The sequence below is a fragment of the Crocodylus porosus genome, unplaced genomic scaffold (genome assembly GCF_001723895.1).
Source record: "Crocodylus porosus isolate Cpor-Errol unplaced genomic scaffold, CroPor_comp1, whole genome shotgun sequence".
Taxonomy (NCBI): Eukaryota; Metazoa; Chordata; order Crocodylia; family Crocodylidae; genus Crocodylus; species Crocodylus porosus.
The window spans coordinates 53,005,769-53,025,621 of record NW_017728918.1 but is presented as its reverse complement, the minus strand read 5'-3'; positions in this window follow the sequence as shown (position 1 = coordinate 53,025,621).

The window sequence follows — 19,853 nt, the reverse complement described above, 5'->3', positions numbered from 1 at the left end:
ACAAGTTTTTTCTTTCTTCAGCCCAACTGATAGTGGCTATACACCAAATTCCAGAATCATTTAAATATGATTAGATGATTTATCCAATATCAGTTTTTGTGGCAAAAATAAATGTTATGCTAAATATATTCTGTTAAGATTCAATGTTATACTCAAAACCAGTTGACTTCAGGCATATTGGTTTTGAGACCCTGACATTACATCCAGAAATTTTTAAAGTCTTTAACTGATTCCCATTTTTCTTTCCTTACTGTTCTTATATTTTAAATTGTTTCTGCTTGACACATTAATGCAACAGTTTATTTAAATTCAGTTAGTATACCAACGCAAACACAGTATTTTCTACCATGAAGTGCCAGGCTCTGTGAAATTAAGAAGCACTTGGTTTTATATGGTGTTAAGTACCCCAACAGTGTGGGAATACTGCCAATTTCCACTTGAAGCTAAAATGATTACCCCCAAAATGATTGGGGTATCTAAATGATTACCCTAAAATATTAGAAAATAATAAATAGTAAAAAATAAAGATAAATTTTGTGTGTAAATAACAAGTGTGCATACAGGCATGCATACATGCACCTCATACAAAACAGTTAAAAGTAGCACATAATATAAATATGGCTTCCTGGCACTACCAATGGTGCTAATCTGATGACATTTATATTAATTTCTAAAACTTATGTTGTTTGATAAACTCCATACATTGAGCTTGCAATATAAAGGCTGTTTTCCAGTTCAAAAAGCATTGTTATACCCCTATATGCTCTCTTTTGTGTATGTCTTTATTGAATTGTGGACAACCAAAATGGAGACAATATTCTAGTACAGATCTTATCAGTGCTGTTTACTGAAGCAAGTTCTTTATCCTACTTCTCCTTGATACATCTCATATTATATAACCTTTTTGGCATCCTTTTATCTACAGGAGATGGTGGATATTGCAGCTTATGACATAGATGGGTTGCAAGGTTTCATGTGAAGACATAGTCCAATCTGAGAGTTATATGATCTGTGCCAGCGGTTATAATTCTATATGTTATGCTTGGGTGGTTCTGGAGTTCCTATGGGCTCTTTTCTCTTTAAGCTGTTGATGGCACAAATTTGCAGGTGACACAAAACTGAGAAAGACTGAAAACGTTTTGGAGAACAGCAATTTAGAAGGACCTGGACAGATAAACGCTAGGTTGAAGCCAACAGAATGAAGTTAAATGATGACAAATGCAAAATACTACACCTTCAGTAGAATAATCAAAAATATAACTAAAAATGGGAGATGCCTGATTGGATGGCAATACTATGAAGAAAAATCTGGGAGTCTAGATAGCTTAAAGACTCAGCATGAGTGTGCTGTGTGATATACTATACAGCTGCACAAAAGGTGAATGTAATTTTGGAATGACTCGATAGCAGGAATTAGTGCAAGACCTGGGAGGTGATAGTGCCTCTGTACTTGGCACTGGTTGGGGCTCATCTAGAGTATTGTGTGAAGTTTTGGGCTCCACATTCTAAAAAGGACATGGAGAGTCAGAGAGGGTCCAGAGGCAGGAAACAAAAATGATAAAGGGCTTCAAAGGTAAATCATATGAGGGGAGGTTGAAGGAAATAAGTATTTCCAACTTGCATAAAAGGTGCTTAGAAGGGGATAGCAGGCTTCAAATACCTTCAGGGCTGCCATAAAGAAGAGTGAAAATACCTTTTCTCTCTTGCTTCAGAAAGTAGGACATAGACCAATGGCTTCAAGTTGTATCTAAAATTTAGATTTGATCTCAGGAACCATTTTTTCACTTTTAGAACACTGAGGCAGTGGGACAAACTGGAGAACTTGTGGAATCTCCATCACTGAAGGTGTTCAAGCAGAGTATGGACAGGTATTGGTCTGGGATGATTTAGAAGTAGCTACGGCTGCATTCTAGTATGCGTATTTCCCATCCTTCTGGGTTTCTCTGGTTGTCACATGAGGCTGGGAGGGATTTTTTTTCCAGCCAGCTGCTGCATGTGACATGTTTTTGAAGGGTTCTTTGTTTTGGGTTTTTTTTTTTTTAAAGCCTTCCCAAAAAGCATTGGGTATTGGCTGCAGCCAAGGCCAGAGATTGACTGAAACGTGGCAGTGCTTCTGACTCAAACCTGGCTAGAAGATTTTACACCTCCACTTAGGATTAAACCAATCACCATATTTGTGCTCATTAAGCATTTTTTCCACATCATCAACCTGGTATGGACTGTGGCTTTTTTGGTCTTTTGTCTGTAGCAGCGGGTTTGACCCTGTTGTTGGATCTCTCAAGCATATTTCAACAACCTTGTAGCAGTAGGATGTTGACCACTGCAGTCCCACTGCTTTACCTGTGGCAGATTATGGTGTTATGCATTATGGTTTTCTCTGGGTAGATTGTTTCATTTTGCTAATATTTTAGACAATGGATGTTTATAGGATGGTTTGGAGAGGGATGATCCTGCTTCTGACAGGGGATTTCACTACATGACCTCTTGAGATCCCTTCCAGTCTTGTTTTGCTCTGATTCTATTATTCCATTCCGAAAAGTCTTATATTTTCTTCTGGTTTCCCCAATATGCCCAAAATGAACAATTTAACTTGACAGAAACCATTTTTGTTTTGTTTTTAATGGGCAAAACAAGCAAACAAAACAAACAAAATGCATGGGTTCAACCCCAAATTATTTTTATCTTCTGCTGAATGTAATAAACAATCCATGTCAATTTTATTAAAACTAACCATATATGTATTTGAAAGGGGGGAAAAAAGACATTTTTGCACAGTTGTCAATATGAAGGATGTCTTTGCAATCTTAAATTTAGCTCTTTAATACATAAGTATTATTATAGTCTCTTTAATTACATGACCACCTACTTTTTTTTCTGAAAGAACACGTGAATTACTCTACCTTCTTTTATACACAAGATTATTACTCTGTCTACTCAACTAATCACCATCTAGGTAAGTTTTTAGTCAATTTAATAGATTTATTTTGTTAGTAGGTTCATTTACATTTTTTTAATTGTAAACACGGGACTGGTGATTTGTGTGTAGTGAATTTATTGGACTTGCAGACTTAGTTTTAAATCAGCTATTTATATATATGGGTTGCACTCCACTCTGGGATAATCACCACTGATTCATACTCCAATATATGTTATTGAATACTAAATCAACAATAATTGATCTTTTCTTAATTGTGCTGATAAATAAAACTGCTGGGAAATTTCATAAAATATTGAGCACTTTTAAACTTTCTGTATATGAAACATCAGGGTCAAGAATTTTGAAGCTATTGCAAAAACAAGTCTTACGATATTTTTTTTCTCTATAAAAACTATGAAGAATGTTGTTTTTTTTCCACCTATATCTTCTCAGTATAGTTCACTTACTGCAATGAGTTGGTATTTTAATTCTTTATTTCAATAAATGGAATTAGAGGAAACTGTGAGTGGACGGCTTTTGTTATTCTCCCTCATATGACAATGACAATCTTCCAGTAACTAGCAAAATCACTGGTGATTCCATAGATGAGGAGGTCAATCCAAGATATGCATAAGTCATATTTGACATATTTGACTAGTTCCAGGAGGAAAAAGTAGATTCCAGTGCTGTTGTAGCTCTTTCCCTTTGTCTCTCCCAGCTATCTGCATCCATAATACAGTGAGTTGATCAATGCCTTCTTGTACATCATGGCATAACTGGGAATGAGTCAATGCTTAAGTTTCCTGGTTATTGATGATAAAATTGCATTTCTTCAAATTGGCTTTCAAGGGGTCTCTTTTAATCTGTTCTTTTGCCCCCCTCAAGAGCAGAAGAGCAGTTAACACTGGTTAATTGGGAACGTAAGACCTGTTCAGGGAGCTGGTTGTCAGACACCTTTATGACATGTCGTGTCCAGCAAAACTGGTGCCATAAAGCAATGATTTAATACTGTGGTGTTTGCCTGAGCCAGAATGGTAGTATATGTTCTTTAGTCCTTCCAATCAATATGGAGGATTTACCAAAAACGTCACTGATGATAATATTCCAAAGCTTTCAGGTGTTTCTGATACGTTGTCCAAATTACACACACATACAACAGTGTAGAGATGACAACAGCTTGGTAGAAAAGAAATTGGGTCCTGATGTCATGATCATTGAAGACACAATTTTGGAGATGTCTAAAGACATCACTGGTGGATTTAATATGGTATTGAATATCATCTATGTTTCTGTTTGGGAAAGATGGCTACAAGGTGGCTACCAGTGTTCCCTCTAAGCTGTGCACTGTGCACAGCCATGCAGGTATACCTGGTAGTATGGCATTAGCATGCTTGCACAGCCATGCCCACCATGCAGCTTAGAGGGAATGCTTCCAGGGTAGGAGAAATGGTTAACATTCTCCAAAGACTTCCCTCTAATTGTAACATATGAAGGAGCAGCTAGTCAGTTTGGTATGGGTTGGTAAAGGATCTTGATTTTTGTGAAGTCAACAGTGGTCAAGTCTACACGTGTCCCTATGGTACTGTTCTTACTGTGCTATCATGTACTACTTCCTTTCGCAAGTACTAAATAACGGTGCAGTAAAAGCCCATACTTTGCCATGCATGGAACACATGGGTTTTCTTTTGGCTTCTACGTTGCCATAGCAATGTGCTATACTGAGGGATCATGTTGCTATGGTGATGTAGCTGCAGCATCACAGTTTTTGCCTGTGGATGCTATGTCACCCTTGTTCATTGATATGGCAATGCAGTATCACGTGTAGATGTGTCCACTGAGTCTAAGCATCTCATATGCTTTTAGAAGCAGTCAAAAGTGAAGGATGCATGCTTTTGTTTTCATTTTATGTAATTTTGATCTGACCATTTGGAAAGTTCAGGATTCCTTATGGTATACATTTTGTCAAGTTAAAAATAAGAGGCAAATTACAATTACAGTTGTTGAAATTATGATGATAAATGCAATAGACTGAGAAATATAATTTATTCCTAAAGTGCTTCACCCTAGATGCCAGCATAAAGCTCATATTGGTCATGGAATAAATTGAAAATCTCCCCTAAAGATAAAATATGATGTGTCTGCTATTAACCCACGGGGGGGAAATATAGGAGATTACATACATTGATAAGACATTTGTGGAAATATAATGCTTAAAAATGCAGTTATGTCATCACAAAAACTGTAGTCAGACCATAACAGAGAAGAAAATGTTTGTCTCTTCCTCTGAAAATCTGTGTGACCTAGCTTTCAGTAAGTAGAACTTCAGGAATTATTCAAAAGATGGACAGTTGTGAGGACAGGCAAGCTTAGTAATACATCTTTTCAGCTCTTAGCACTTTATCATGCCACCAGCCTACCACAGCAATTCTAAGTAATGTAACAGTGTGCTGACTGGGATGTCAACAGTGTTTTCCATACACTTTGGGAAATGGATATCGCTGTCGTCCTCTCAGGTGCTTTTCTAGAAGGCAGAATAAAGAGAGGTATATTGTTGTGACTATTACTTTAAGCTCAGCTCTCATGTCTGTAGAGTTAGCAAATCACTTAACTGCTGTGTTTCAGTTTTCTCATAATGTTTACTGACCAATATGAAAAGGTCATTGTGAGGATCGCTATTGCAATATTTGGAGGATATAAAGGAATATATCATTTCTGAGCAATATAATTTGACACATAGGGATATATCAGCTAGCTTCCTTGCCTCGTGGGATATTGCCATTTGAAGCTTGTGCAGTTCTCCTTTCTGGTATCTGATGCATATTTTCACAAAAAATCCTGTATTAATCAAGTCATTCTTGGTAACTATTATTATTAATCATCAGTTGAGTTCTAAGGAAATGTCTGGTTAGAAAGCTCCCTGCTCCAAAATCATCAAACAAATGTACAATACCCTGCCTCAAAACCCCGCCACAAACAATGCCTCCCACCCAGTCCTTGTATTTTATGAATAGACAGTTAGGGGTAGATCTTTTTCACATCCTTTTAATTTTTTCTTGTCAAAGCACACTGCCTAATGGATCAATTTTTGAAGATGATGGGCCAAAGTATCTACCCATGCATATGATTAAGACGTGCTATGCAAAGATAAGTAAATCTTGTAAAATACATGCATATGTTTATACGCTTTATCAAATATATCAATTTATTTGTGTGGAATGAGATATTTTTAATACAGATTTTAATGGAACCTCAACTGTAATTGTTCTAGTAGGTACTGTATAATAGTGCTACACTTTTGCTGGAGGGCATAAATCAAGCCCACTGAACCTAAGAGTATTTATGCCAATGATCCAACCCTAGAACTCCCTAGATTTAAAGTTAAATCTATAGAGAATTTTACATTATGTTCTTAGATATATGTTTTTCTGGGTATCTATATATTTTCTCTCCCAGCCACTATAAGTTCTTTAAGTGAAAGGAACTCTTTGCATTAAGATGAACTCTCCCATTATAAGTCTAACACAATAAAATAAAATAGCATTTCCTGGATAGGGTAAGGCAGAGGCTTACTTCTTTTCTTGAAAACTTAGGGCCAGATCCCGGTTCCCCCTTCTCTGGTGAAGTGCAGGTACATGCCCTCATAACTAGCTTTAAGTGTATACTCACCCTTTACTTTTTATTTCCTCACAGGGGGAAATAAAATTGCTCCTGTCTTTATGGGTGGAACCAGGATTTGTAAAGTGAGGTGGGGATGAAGGTGACGCAACTAGTGTGCAAGGGTGGCTACACCCTCACTCGCAGACTCTCCCCTCATTGGGATGGGCAAATCTCACCAATGATGCATCACTAGGAGACTTTTTCTCCCCACTCTAGGCATTTCTGCTTTTCTTGTCTGTGCTCAGTTGTACCTACCCTCCCTTTCACTTTCTCTCTCCTGCTATAGTAGCTGGCTAAACTGGAGGCAGAAGGAGCTACAAAACTAGTCTTGCCTTGCCCCTGGGATGCATGGGGGGCAGGTCACATCTACAGACAGCCACAGAGGCAGCAGTTGTGGTAGATGAGTCCCCCCTCCCTCAGCCTGTTTTCAGGATGGGGAGGAACATCTGGAGGGATAGGGGAGGAGAAGGAACCCACATGCTGACATATCATATTGGCTGTCCCCAGTGGACGCTGCCTCCCATGCAGCCTCACTGGAATGGGGCAGGAATTGTTCTGGAGCTCCCGTTGCCCCCAAGGCAGCCAGAGACAGTGGGTACAGTGCCAGTGGTGGGCATGAGAGGGGAGGAAAAGGAGGGACATGCTGCTGAGTACATGGAAGGGAGGAGGAAGAAGTCTTACCTGAATTCTAGCCATGGGTGCTTCTTTTAAGTCCCCAGCTGACGCTTCCATGGCATGGTCCAAAAAAGGCGGGGTGTACATACCACTGAACCTGCTCTGGATCTGCCGCTGCCCGTCTTTTACTCCAACAGCCTAATGCTTATGGCATATGCCCTGGAAGCAGGAAATCCAAATGTTAGGCCGCTCCCCTCACCCAAGGTAGGCTGAATCTGTGGCATATGCTCCCAGCCTAATGTTATAATCACCAGGTCATAGGCTAGGTAATCTTCAGGTTCCTCTTCAAGCTGGTTCAATGTACCTTTGAGTTAAGATTAAGTAGATAAATGGACAAAGACTACTGGGAACATTTCTGCCTCTTTGGGAGTGAGGAGCTTGCCTGGAAACCAAGGCCACCTCCCTTCACAGGCAACACCCATCTAGCCTAACCACAAGAACTTTAGCTTTTAATTTTCTTCCTTTACCCTTATAATTTCCTGTATTGACTCTCCAGTAGGTCAGTTTCAAAAGCACTCTGTCTGCACCTAGCCTGGTGGTAAATGTACTTCAGTAAGAACCAGGAGATGGCAGTTTAAGCACATCTGTAAGTGGGGGCACCAGAACTTAGGTGCCCCCCATTTACAGATGAGGGAGGGGGGTGTCATGTCTGAGTTTTACCTGTCAGTTAGAGTGCCGATGCCAGCAAAGCAAAAGACCATAATAACTTAGTAAGGACACAGGCCATAAAGACCCCTCAGCACTAGCAGCCTTTATTTCTTTGCTGAAGGCAGCATTACAATTGGAGTTTGTTAAAAGTTGTTCTCCACACTTAGAAGCTTATTGTCTGCAATGATAAGTATTGCAGGTGCCAATCACAAGGTTGACCTGTTGAATCCACTAAGGGCAGCCAGATGAATAATGTATCTGGGTCAAATGAATAGGTATCTAGGTCGCTTAAATATGTATTTAGGTCACTGGTGTAAAAATGTCATTGGCGGTCAATAATTATTCACAATTGGCATGTGGTGATTGGTCATTGCTGACTATAAATAAGAGCACATTCCCGCCATTAAGCGGAGAACTCCACGCACACACCTTGGAGATATCGTCAGCAGATTGGCCACCTGCAGACACCTTCTCCCTGCTAGCCGTTCTTCATTTGGCGTATATCATTCACTGGTTCGTCTGATCGTTTCGTCAAAGACCTCTCAGAAGGTTGTTGGTCGATCGAAAGTGCATTTCCTTACACGAGCTGTTGACCAGTTCTGGGACTACTGAGTCAGGCAGCCGCACCTATCCCGGGCTTCGGCACCAGGGGTAGAAAGCAAGGGCTCAGCTCAAGAACCCTGTGAACCAACAGACCCCCTTTAGTTCGTTTTAAGTTCATGCACTGTAACCGAACAAAGCCAACTATCCTGCCTATGCTACGACCATCGGTAGCGTAAGTACAATAAATATTTTTGTAACTAATACACCTGTAGCCTGACTCCTCCTCGCCGTTAATCCCCACCTGTCTGGTTATCGATCCCTTCTGCACCAAGCCGGTCGTGCTGACCCAGGCTCGCAGGTCAAGGGTACGCCGGTTACGTGGTGCAACAGGGGGGACCCATTTACCACCACTGCTGCCTCTGTAGTTGTCTCTAGATGTGACCTGCCCCCATGCATCCCAGGGGCAATATACTCCCCAGGAAGATGTCTCGACTATTGGGCTAAAAGGTGGGAAACATAACATCTCATATCCATGACTTTTCTTTAAAATTGCTGATTCTTTAAAATTGGTGATTCCACTTACCCAGAAAGATGCCTGGATACAGTATAACCATATTGAGAATGCTCAGTAAGCTAGTGTAAGTGAATCCCAGATTATGCATAAGTGTCAAAAATGATTGTTACCTTGATGTATACCCTTTGCTTAGGCACTTGAAAAAAAGATTGGATATGGCAATTTGTATATGAAGGTTTTTTGTTTCCAATAATTTGAAACATAAACTTGAACAAGATATACATATAGTCCAGTACCAATTCTCAAAATTGATGTGCCTATAATTTTTTTTAAAAAGGCCTAATCAACAATTAAAAGGATATAAACTGAAGTATCATCTGTCTGAAAATAACAGCATATTTTCTTTGTTCTTCTGTAGAAAATCCATATAAATAAATTCAGTGAATTATAATAAAAATGATAGAAAACCATATGATGAATGACCTTCATATTTTTTAAAATATGCAATCATTATTTTCCTCAGTGAAAATCTTTAATCTTCATTAATTGAATACTGAATATTAATACTCTGGAGACAAGCAAATGGAAAAAATATTTCAAGTTTAAGCCTAATAAAATCAAAGAATCCTGTTAATTAAAAAATATATGTACCACCTTTTCAAATATATAGGAGGCACAGTGTATGAACAGTAAGAGAAAAGAATAAGATCCATCAAGGCTGAGACTTAAAAATACAAATGAGCCTGAATAATATTCTTGACAGGACTTGAAAAACATCATATGCCTAAGGGACTGCCATCAATTTCTGAGGAATCCAAGGTTTAATTTAAAACTCTATATTTCTATTCCTTGTGTTTTCCTTGTGTTTGTGAAGACAACCTTCTATATATGAACCAAGAGTAAACCATTCTGGTATCGTTACTGTGAATTGGTAGAAAATAGCTGCAAATTCCTCTGCTCCTGCTCATACCTTTCAAGATCTTCAGAAAATTAATAAATCCATCACAATGTTAACAAATTTTACTCTTTGTGCATGAACAGAGGCAGCCTTGGAGTGATTCAGTGGAAAGACCCCAAACTACATCCTAGTGGAGAAATAAGATAGTAGTAACAATCTCCTTGAAATAGCCATACTTGAGGAGTGTTGGAGTGGAGACGGGTGTGCTCTGGGAAAATAAGTATTAAGAACTGTCATACTTAGCCATGTCTCTGCAGTTTGAGGGTGGCGTTTTAGCTTCCTCCCCAGGCATCTAGCACTCCCTAGGGAGCTAGGTGAATAGATGGGAGATGAGTATATGGATGTGGAGGAGGGAAGAATAGAATTGAAAAATAAAAAAGGGGAAAAAAAAGAAAAGAAGAAAAGGGAAGAAGCAAAGGAAGAAATAGGCTAGGGACAGACATTCAAAAAGCCCGATCCTGAATTGATTCAATCTTTGCAGGTTAGTCTAACCTGACTAGGCTGAACAGTTTGAAATTGTACAAACGTTCTCTTTGGACTGAGGAAATTCAGGCATATGCCTGTAGTGGCTCAGGCTAGAAGCTGGGTCGTGTTAGAGCAGCCCTCCCTTCCCTTCTGCAGGGAGCTGAGCTGAGGGGGGCATGGGCAGGCCCAGGTAGGGGTCTCTCATTATGGATGTTGGCTTGCATAGTCCCAGGCTTTTCCCCTGCTGGCTGGTCAAGGGGCAGGTGTGTTGCCAGCCCCCAGGCCTGGGTTAGCACTGTGAGGCAAGGTGTGTGAAGAGTGTGAAGTGCATGCATCTGTTGATGAGATGGAGCTTTTCAATCTCCCTCCATAGATTCATAGTAGCTAGGGTCAGGATGTACCTGAACAGATCGTCTAGCCTGACCCCCTGCCACAGGCAGGAATGAATGCTGGGTTCACAAGACCCCAGACAGGTGATCATCCAACCTGCCCAAGGTAGGGGCAAGGACCACTTCCCTGGGAAGTTGGTTGCAGATTTTGGCCATCCTAACTGTAAGCTATTGCCTTCTAATATCTAACCTAAATCTATTATCCATCAGCTTATTACCATTATTCCTCATCATGCCAGGTGGTGCTGGGGAGAATAGGGCTCTTCCTATTTGCTGTTGATGAGTTGTAGGCAGACACCAAGTCCATTTGCCAGCCACCTATTTGAAGGGGAGCCTTTAAGCTTGGCAAGAGAAAGCAGGGAAAAAGGAACCTTTATATAAAAGAAAGAGCTAAGTTTCTGACATTTCCAAAGTGTAGACTTTAAGAAGAATGCCAAAAATCATGAGAGCTGGCAATATTGATAATATGTACACTATAGTAAGAAAAATGAAATTTGCTGATGGGCAAAAGAATAACAAAGAATCAATATAGCATTATGCATTCCTTCTGATGACCTTTGTGTTTAAGCTGAAATCCTTTTTTTTCTATTTAGACAGATATTTTAATTAATATAATACATATTCAGTCCCCTGCTCAGTTTCTGTCTGTGATATCTTTTTTAAAATGATTCATTGGCTCAAGTCATATAACATGCTAGCGTAATCAGTGCCTTTGAGGAAACAGCACTGGCATGTGTCATTTGGTCATTAGAGGAAGGCATAGTCAATGCACGTAAGCAGATCTGACATTCCTCTCAGAAGAGGGCACTGGTGCATCCTAACATCTATGTTACAAGCTCCAGAAGTTGACTTATTACAGGAATATGAGCAAATATTAGAGGCCATTTGTCAGACAGTGAGCAGTTCATCTTCTGACATAAGCTAGTTTTAATGAATTAATAATAAAATATTTGTATTATTTACTTTATGACTAGTTGCCTGTCTATGACTTGACGTAGGTGACTTGTGAGCCCTCTCCTTAACAACTTGGTAATTGGAGGTGTCATCCTTTTATTTGGTGTATTGGAAAGTGAGATAGTAATTGATAAACAAAATTAAACAGAAGAAAAAAATCAAACCAAATAATAATGCATTTTACTCCTCTCTCTCTTTACATCTGTTTTGAAAAATTCACTACTCTTCTAATGCACAGGGCATTGGATGTATAAGCATTTGTATAGAAGGATTAGGTAATGCCCTTTTAAGGACAGAGATGAGGACCAAATTTAATGTGCACATTTCCTGACTTTTGTGCTTTTTTCTTACTGAATCATGCAGAATTTCAACCCAAAAGGTTAATGATTGGAAAGTTGCAAGCATGTGGAAACAAGTAGTTGTAAAGAAAAGTGTTTTATGACCCTAGTTATAGCATTAGATACTAATTACCATGATTTCCAAGAAAGGATAAATAAAATATATAGGGTGAAATCCTGACTTCACTGAAGTAAATTGCAAAGTTCCTAAGGGCTTCTTTAGGATGACAATTTCATCCATATAGTCTACATGCATCTTAGAATTTTGCCTTTTATTTATGTATAATATTAATTTATCTAACATGGTTTAAATATACTGGGCCTACTTTTTAGAAAGGGGCTTATTTTAACGTATGTTTCCTGGTCTCCTTTAACAATGAGTGTTATAAATCATATTATTTTTATGGATTTGCAAGTGCAGGAAGTTTTGAACAGACAATTATCTATGGGTACAAAAATACAAATGTAATAGTCTGCAAATAGAAAATTGGACACATTCAAATGGAGGTAAATACTGAAATTGGCAACTGTGTAATTCTAAACATTGAAAGTAGGATTGACTTTGGTCACTTTGCATTGACTTACAATAAAGTAATCTCAAATTTGAGTAAAGCTAATCCTGATTTTCATCAATTGTAATAAAATCATAACTAGACCCAGTATATTTTTATGAAGCCAATGAACTGGGAAAGAGAAAACGCTACTTATATCTAAATTCAGTTTTGAACTTTTATCCTATAATTTCTGCTCTCTTTTTTCTGATCCTCTCCTTCCCAACTTTTAGCTTGAGAAACTTTAAAAAAAATGCTATTCTTTACTTTTATAACAGTTTTTTTATTGTTGCTGAATATATTTAGCATGTATTATTGTACTGCTGTTAAATATTCTAGTATAATAAAAGTCTTAATCTATCTGTCCGTCTGTAAAACTTTTGCCCAACTGCGCATGTGCTGATAAAAGCCTTAGTCTGTCTGTCTGTCTGTCCATAACACTTTTGCCTAACTGCGTATGCAATTACTTGCTGTGGGCCAGGAGGTGGGGTGGGGCCAGCTGAATTAAAACAGAAAGCTTGGGCTGGTGCTGCCTCCTCCTCCAGCATCCCTGTGGCAGTTCCCTCCATGGCTTTTGCTCCCCTTCTGCATGCCTTGCTCCCACCTTTGCAAGCTGTGCGCATGTGTGTCCCTTCTGCGCAGGTTGGGCAGTGAAGCATATGGCATTGTGCCACGCTGCACCACTGTCAAAGGTGGCAGTGAGGCATGCAGGTGGGGAGCAGGCAGAACCCAGCTCCAGCTGCACCTGCCCAACGCTGTGCACAGATTGGAGGCTGCATACCCTCTTGGTTCCCCGGTGTCCCCTTTGGAGGAGCCACTGGCCTGCACGGGGCTCTTTGCGGGTACAATGCCGGGTGGGTGTGAGGGTCCCATTCCAGGCCCTGGCTCTGCCCCCACCTGGGCAGTGTAGAGCTGGGGCCAGTATGGAGAGGCAGCTGGGGCTGGAGGGCAGAGGTTTTGTGGCAGCCACTATTGCTGGACAATGAAGCCGTATGCAGGGAAAGGGGCAGCTGCAGAGGTGCAGTGGGCCCAGCCCCAAGCCTGGTTCCACTCTGCTTCCTCCTGATCCCAGCCCACTCCCAGCTCCACTCATCCCTGCCTTTTCTCTCCCCCTGCAGACTTTCCCACCTGGGGTGAGGGGAGGCATGGGGATGCATGCATGTATGCTCAGCCCCCCAAGTTCATTTTTCTCTTTCCACATGAGTGTGCATGTATGTCTCTGCATGGCAGAAGAGAGTGTGTGTTTGAGTCTGTGTGTCCATGTGTGGATTGAGTACAGTGTGTGCCTGACTGCATCTGTGTGTACATGCGTGTGTGTATGTTCATGTATGTGTCTCTGTGTGTGTATACATGAGTGTGCATTCATGTGTCTGTATTCATGGCAGAGAGAGTGTGTTTATGTTTCTGTGTCCACGTGCAGAGTGAGTAGAGAGAGCACCTGCCTGTGTGTGTGCATGCATGTCTGTGTGTGTGCATGCAGGTATCTGTGTGTACATCCATGTCTGTGCATGTGTGTGTGCATGCATGAGTGTGTGTGCATATGTGTGCTTGTTCATGGCAGGAAGGAGAATGTGTTTGTGTCTTTGTATGCATGTGCAGGGAATGAATGAGTAGAGTGTGCTTCCATCTGTGTGCATGCATACATATGTCTGTGTGTGCGGTGCATGTGTCAGTCCACATTCATGAATGAGTGTTTGCATGTGTCTGTGTTCATAGCAGGAGGGAGAGTGTGTTTGTCTCCTTGTGTCCATGTGCAGAGAGTGAGTGAGTAGAGTGCACACCCATCTGTGTTTGTGCATGCATGTGTTTCTGTATCTGTCCGTGTGTGCGTGCTTGTGTCTGTGTTCATGGCAGGAGGGAAAGCGTGTTTGTGTCTGTGTGTTCATGTGCAGAAAGTGAGTGAGAGTAGTGTGCTCCCATTTGTGTGCAAGCCTCTGTGTGTGTGTGTGTGTGTGTGCGCGCGTGCATGTTTGGACATAGTGCGATGGGGGGCAGGGAGCAGGGAGAAGAGGGTGGCATGTGCCCCCCCCTCCAGCCTGGTACAGTCCACCCAGTCTTTCTTGCCAGCACCAGGAGAGGAAGGGTCCCTGCCCTACCAACAGCCCAGCTCCCAGGAGGTGAAGGGGACTCCAATTTTGTGTTTGCCCAGGGCCCCAGTACACAGTAATCTACCTCTGGGCATGGGGCCAGATGCAGAGCAGGAGGAGGGGCAGGGAGTGCATGGGGCCAGATGCAAAGTAGGGGGCAGGTTGTGCATGCCTGGATGTATAGTGGCAGCATGGGACAGTGGGTGGTGGCAGTGGCCACTGTTTGCAAACTTCTCATTCCCCACCCCCTCCACCCCATTTCCTGGGAGGCAGTGATGCCACGGGGTGGTGGGTGATGGTGCTCCATACTCGCCTGCCCCACTCCCCTGGTCATTCTTGTTGGGCATATGGCTAGTACCACAAATAAACAGGAACAGCTGGAAATCCATTTTACTCTGAAGTCCTCAGTTTGTGGCTATAGGTTTTAAGAGTTAAACCCTTTCATGTAATCATTCATAGCTGGACTGTGAATTCCTTATTCACACTGTAGCATAGCTGGTCACCTAAGTAGTGTTATTGGAATGGATACTACAGTGTGAGAAACTAAAGCTAAGTACAGGCATTCAATAAACCTGAGGCAAAAGTGGTCTAAGTTTTGAGCTTTTTTCTAAGTGCCCAAGGTTAGCTTGGGAGTAAGCAGAACACACATTAGCCCTTGTGGGGGGTGGGATGAATGCAAATGAGATGATTGCTCAGACTAATCTGGTTTGTTATCTATTCATCAAATGAATCCCCAGTGCAGACAACCTTGACAGAGAAGCATGGGTCAAGCTGAACAGACCGAGATCTGGATATGGATGCTTCAAAACAACACTGTACAAGATGAACATCTTGAACAAACCCCTGTGTGAATGCAGTATTCAGCAAGCAGCACAGAACTTGATCATTTGAAAGCTGCAATCTTTATAAATGCCCCTATCACACTGAGTGATAATACCAGGCGGTGGCTTATGGCTGGCTTGAGAGAACAAGTTGCAGGCCGCAGGTTGGAAAGAGGGGCTTCATTGCTTCTGGTCGTAGAGCCTGGGGGCAGGGTGAGCCTGGCACTTCAGGAGAGGAGTCAAGTTCTGGCTGTGGCTATAGCACTGCATCATGAGATGGGGTGAGTGGGTAGGGTGCCTCAATACTCCAGTGGATGTCAGTGGAATGTGGCCTTTTGGGAATCACGATAGGATCTGGTACAGATATTTGTTATAGCACTGTATGCTACAGCACTGAAATCTGATACCATATCTATCCAGGGTTATCTTAGACCCACTCTATGTCAAGAAGCACTACACATCCTCTGCCAGCAGAATGGGGTCAGAGGAAGGGCAGGCTGAAGTGCTCTGGGTTAAGATTCAAGGGGACTGTGAGGAGCGCGATTTGACAGTGGTGGTCTACTGCAGACCCCGCAACCAAAGGGAGGAGCTGGACCAGGAATTTTCAAGCCAACTTGCAGAGCCACTTAAGGCAAGGGATGTAGTTGTCATGGGTGATTTTAATTACCTGTACATCTGCTGGGAGGAACAGTCAGCCAGGACAGACTGTTCCAGGAGGTTCCTAGCTGAGATACAGGACCTCCACTTAATCCAGGAGGTGCATGATCCCACCAGAGGAAACACCCTGTTGGACCTGGTCCTGGCCACAGGCGATGACCTGGTAAGGGGCCTTCAGGTTCTTGACCACCTGGGCCATAGCAATCATCGCTTGCTGGAATTCACCATCTAGGGCAGGGTGTCAAGGGTCTGCAGCAAGACGGTAGCCCTAGACTTTAGGAGGGCCAACTTCAACAAGCTGAGGAGACTAGTGGGGGAGGTGCTGGAGTCCTTGAGGTCAGGGGAACTCAGTGTCCAGGATGAGTGGTCGTTCCTTAAGGAAACGATACTCAGGGCCCAAGGGTAGTCCATCCCAACAAGATGCAAGGGGGACAAGGGTGCCCAAAAGCCCCCCTGGCTCACCAAGGATGTCCAGGAAAGCCTGCTTATCAAAAAGGCGGCGTACACCTGGTGGAAGGGAGGTGCTATCTCCAAAGAGGAGTATACTTCCTCTGCTCATGCCTGTAGGGGGGTTGTCAGGAAAGCTAAGGCAGATATACAGCTAGGACTAGCGTCCAAGATCAAGAATAATAAAAAGTCCTTTTTCAAATACATACGGAGGATGAAGGCATCACTGGGTAATGTGGGGCCCCTGCAAAGTATGCTGGGCAATCTGGTGGTTGCACCAGAGGAGAAAGCGGAACTCTTTAACCAATTCTTCACCTCCGTTTTCTTGTTCAGGGACCGGGGCTTCACTGCTGTGATGCCAGATGGACTTGAGGGGAACACCTCCAGACCTCAGGTTGGGGAGGGCCGGGTTAGAGAGCTTCTGGAGGGGCTGAACGTGTTCAAGTCAGTGGGTCCAGATGTTGTCCACCCCAGGGTGCTGGGGTTATTGCAGGGCCCTTGGCATGGCTTTACAAGCACTCGTGGTGCTCCGGCCAGGTGCCGGATGACTGGAAGATAGCTAACGTGGTCCCCCATCTTCAAAAAAGGAAAGAGAGAGGACCCAGGCAACTATAGTCTTACCTCAATCCTTGGGAAGCTCTTTGAGAAGATCCTCAAGGAGCACATCTGTGATGGGCCGGCTTTAGGGATGATGCTCAAGGGCAACCAGCATGGTTTCATTAGGGGCAGGTCATGTCAGACCAACCTGACTGCCTTTTATGATCGGGTCACAAAAGCATTGGATGCAGGTGTTGCTGTGGATGTAGTCTTTCTAGACTTCAGCAAGGCCTTTGACACCATCTCCCACCCCATTCTCATTAAAAAACTAGGCGACTGTGGTATTGATGCCTACACAGTCAGATGGATTGCAGATTGGCTCAAGGGTCATACTCAGAGGGTGGTGGTGGATGGGTCATATTCAACCCGGGGGGAAGTGGGCAGCAGAGTCCCCCAGGTTTCGGTCCTGGGGCCTGCGCTGTTCAATTTCTTCATCAGTGATTTGGACGATGGGGTGAATTGCAACCTGTTTAAATTTGCTGGTGATACCAAAATTTGGGGTGGGGTGAGGTGAGCACGCTAGTAGGGAGGGAAAGACTGCATCAAGACCTGGATAGGTTACAGGAGTGGGTTGACATAAACAGGATGCGTTTCAATACTGATAAGTGCAGGGTGCTGCACTTAGGCAGTAGAAACCAGCAGCACACTTATAGAATGGGAAGCTCCCTTCTTGAGAGCACGGAGGCGGAAAGGGACCTTGGAGTTATTATTGACTCCAAGATGAACATGGGCTGACAATGCGAGGTCACGGTTGGCAGGGCTAACCTGCATCCACAGGTATATCTCAAGTAGAGCCAGGGAGGTGATCCTCCCCCTCTATGCAACGGTGGTCAGGTCAGAGGTGGAGTACTGCATCCAGTTCTGTGTGCCCCATTTTAGGAGGGATGTGGACAACATTGAGAGGGTCCAGAGGAGGGCCACCCGCATGATCCGGGGACTACAGGGCAGACCCTACATTGAAAGACTGCAGGACCTAAACCTGTTCAGCCTTCAGAAGAGAAGTCTGAGGGGGGACCTGTTGACTGTCTATAAACTCACTTGGGGGGAACAGAAGGGTTTAGGGGAGACACTGTTTCCCCTAGCGCCCCCTGGCATGACAAGGGACAACGGACACAAATTATTAGAGAGTAGATTTAGATTAGACATCCGCAAGAACTACCTCACAGTTAGGGCAGCTTGGAGCTGGAACCAACTTCGTAGGGAAGTGGTGCTGGCTCCTACCCTGGGGATCTTTAATAAGAGGCTTGATGCCTACCTGGCTGGACTCATTTGAGTCCAGTCTTTTCTCCCGCCCAGGCGGAGGATCGGACTTGAAGATTTACAAGGTCCCTTCCAACCCTACTTCGAAGATTCTTCTATGATTCTATGATAGACCAGAATCTGTCATTTTTGCAGTATTCTATGTGCTCTAATTATGTGGTTACAGCTGTAAAATTCCTTCTGCATGCTTACCATGCAGTAAATATAACTTCTGTACCTGGCCTAATTATTCATGGATATAAAATATGGGTTTGCAATCTGGCATTTTTATGCAAATTGTAGAAAAAATACAGAGAGAATATTAACATTTACATTCTATTTGCTTTATACCCAGGCCTCTGAATTATTTTATTCTATGTTGCTTATTGCTACATGTGTTTAAAACCTAAATATTCATATTTGGTTCCTATTTTCGCTGTTATTTTTATCACTGTGAAAATCATACTGGATACAATCTTTTCATCTAAAATTTGGTGCACAATGAGTAATTTATAGCAAACATTTTCTTCTAGGATTTCATTCTTCAAAAACATCAAATTTACTGGTCTTCCACTTTCTGTTCCTAGTGAAAGATTGAATGGTCCCAGACTATATGGGAACTATCCACAACTTACTCAGCCAAAGAGTTTTATTTCTAACTCTTCCAAGGTTCTTCAGACAAAATATATTTTCCTAAATCTTTCTGGTTTACTTATACGAATGATGCCTTGCTACATTTAACTGAAATATATTATTTATTCATAACTACGTGTCATGTATTTATTAAATATACTTGTGGTTAATCATTTGCATTTGATTCTCTCATATTTCCCTGCTTTATCAATCAAGCCTCATTTTAGGACAGGAAATGAAAATGAAAGTGGAAAGTTGTAAGTCTAAATTAAATGGATATTACATACTTTTCTTTTAATATATATACTTGAAAGATTGCTGGCAGAGAAATTAATAGACAAATTGGTGAATCAGAAGCATAAGTTATTCAGAAGTGGCTTGGACAATTAAGGCAGTGTCTCTTTGCTGAACATAGGACTATCACTGAGAAACACGTCCTGCTCATTTGCCAAATGCAAGAAGTGAACACTTTATATGGTCAGTAGTTGCATGATTCTACACTGTACATAAAGCAGGATGACTAACTCTGCATAAGTGCCAGAAGTGGCACTTATGTTGCTGGATAAGTGCTATTTAAATATGTCTAGTGAAATAGGATTCTCTGTTTTGTTTTGATAATTTCAAAACAACATATTTCAAAATTGTGTGAGTTCAATGCCGAATTATATAAGGACTGAATTAAGCACAGGCTCAGACCTGGACGTTCAATTTAAAACTTTTATTGTTTCACAAAGTCATAAACTAAAGGAGGTCTGTTGGTTCA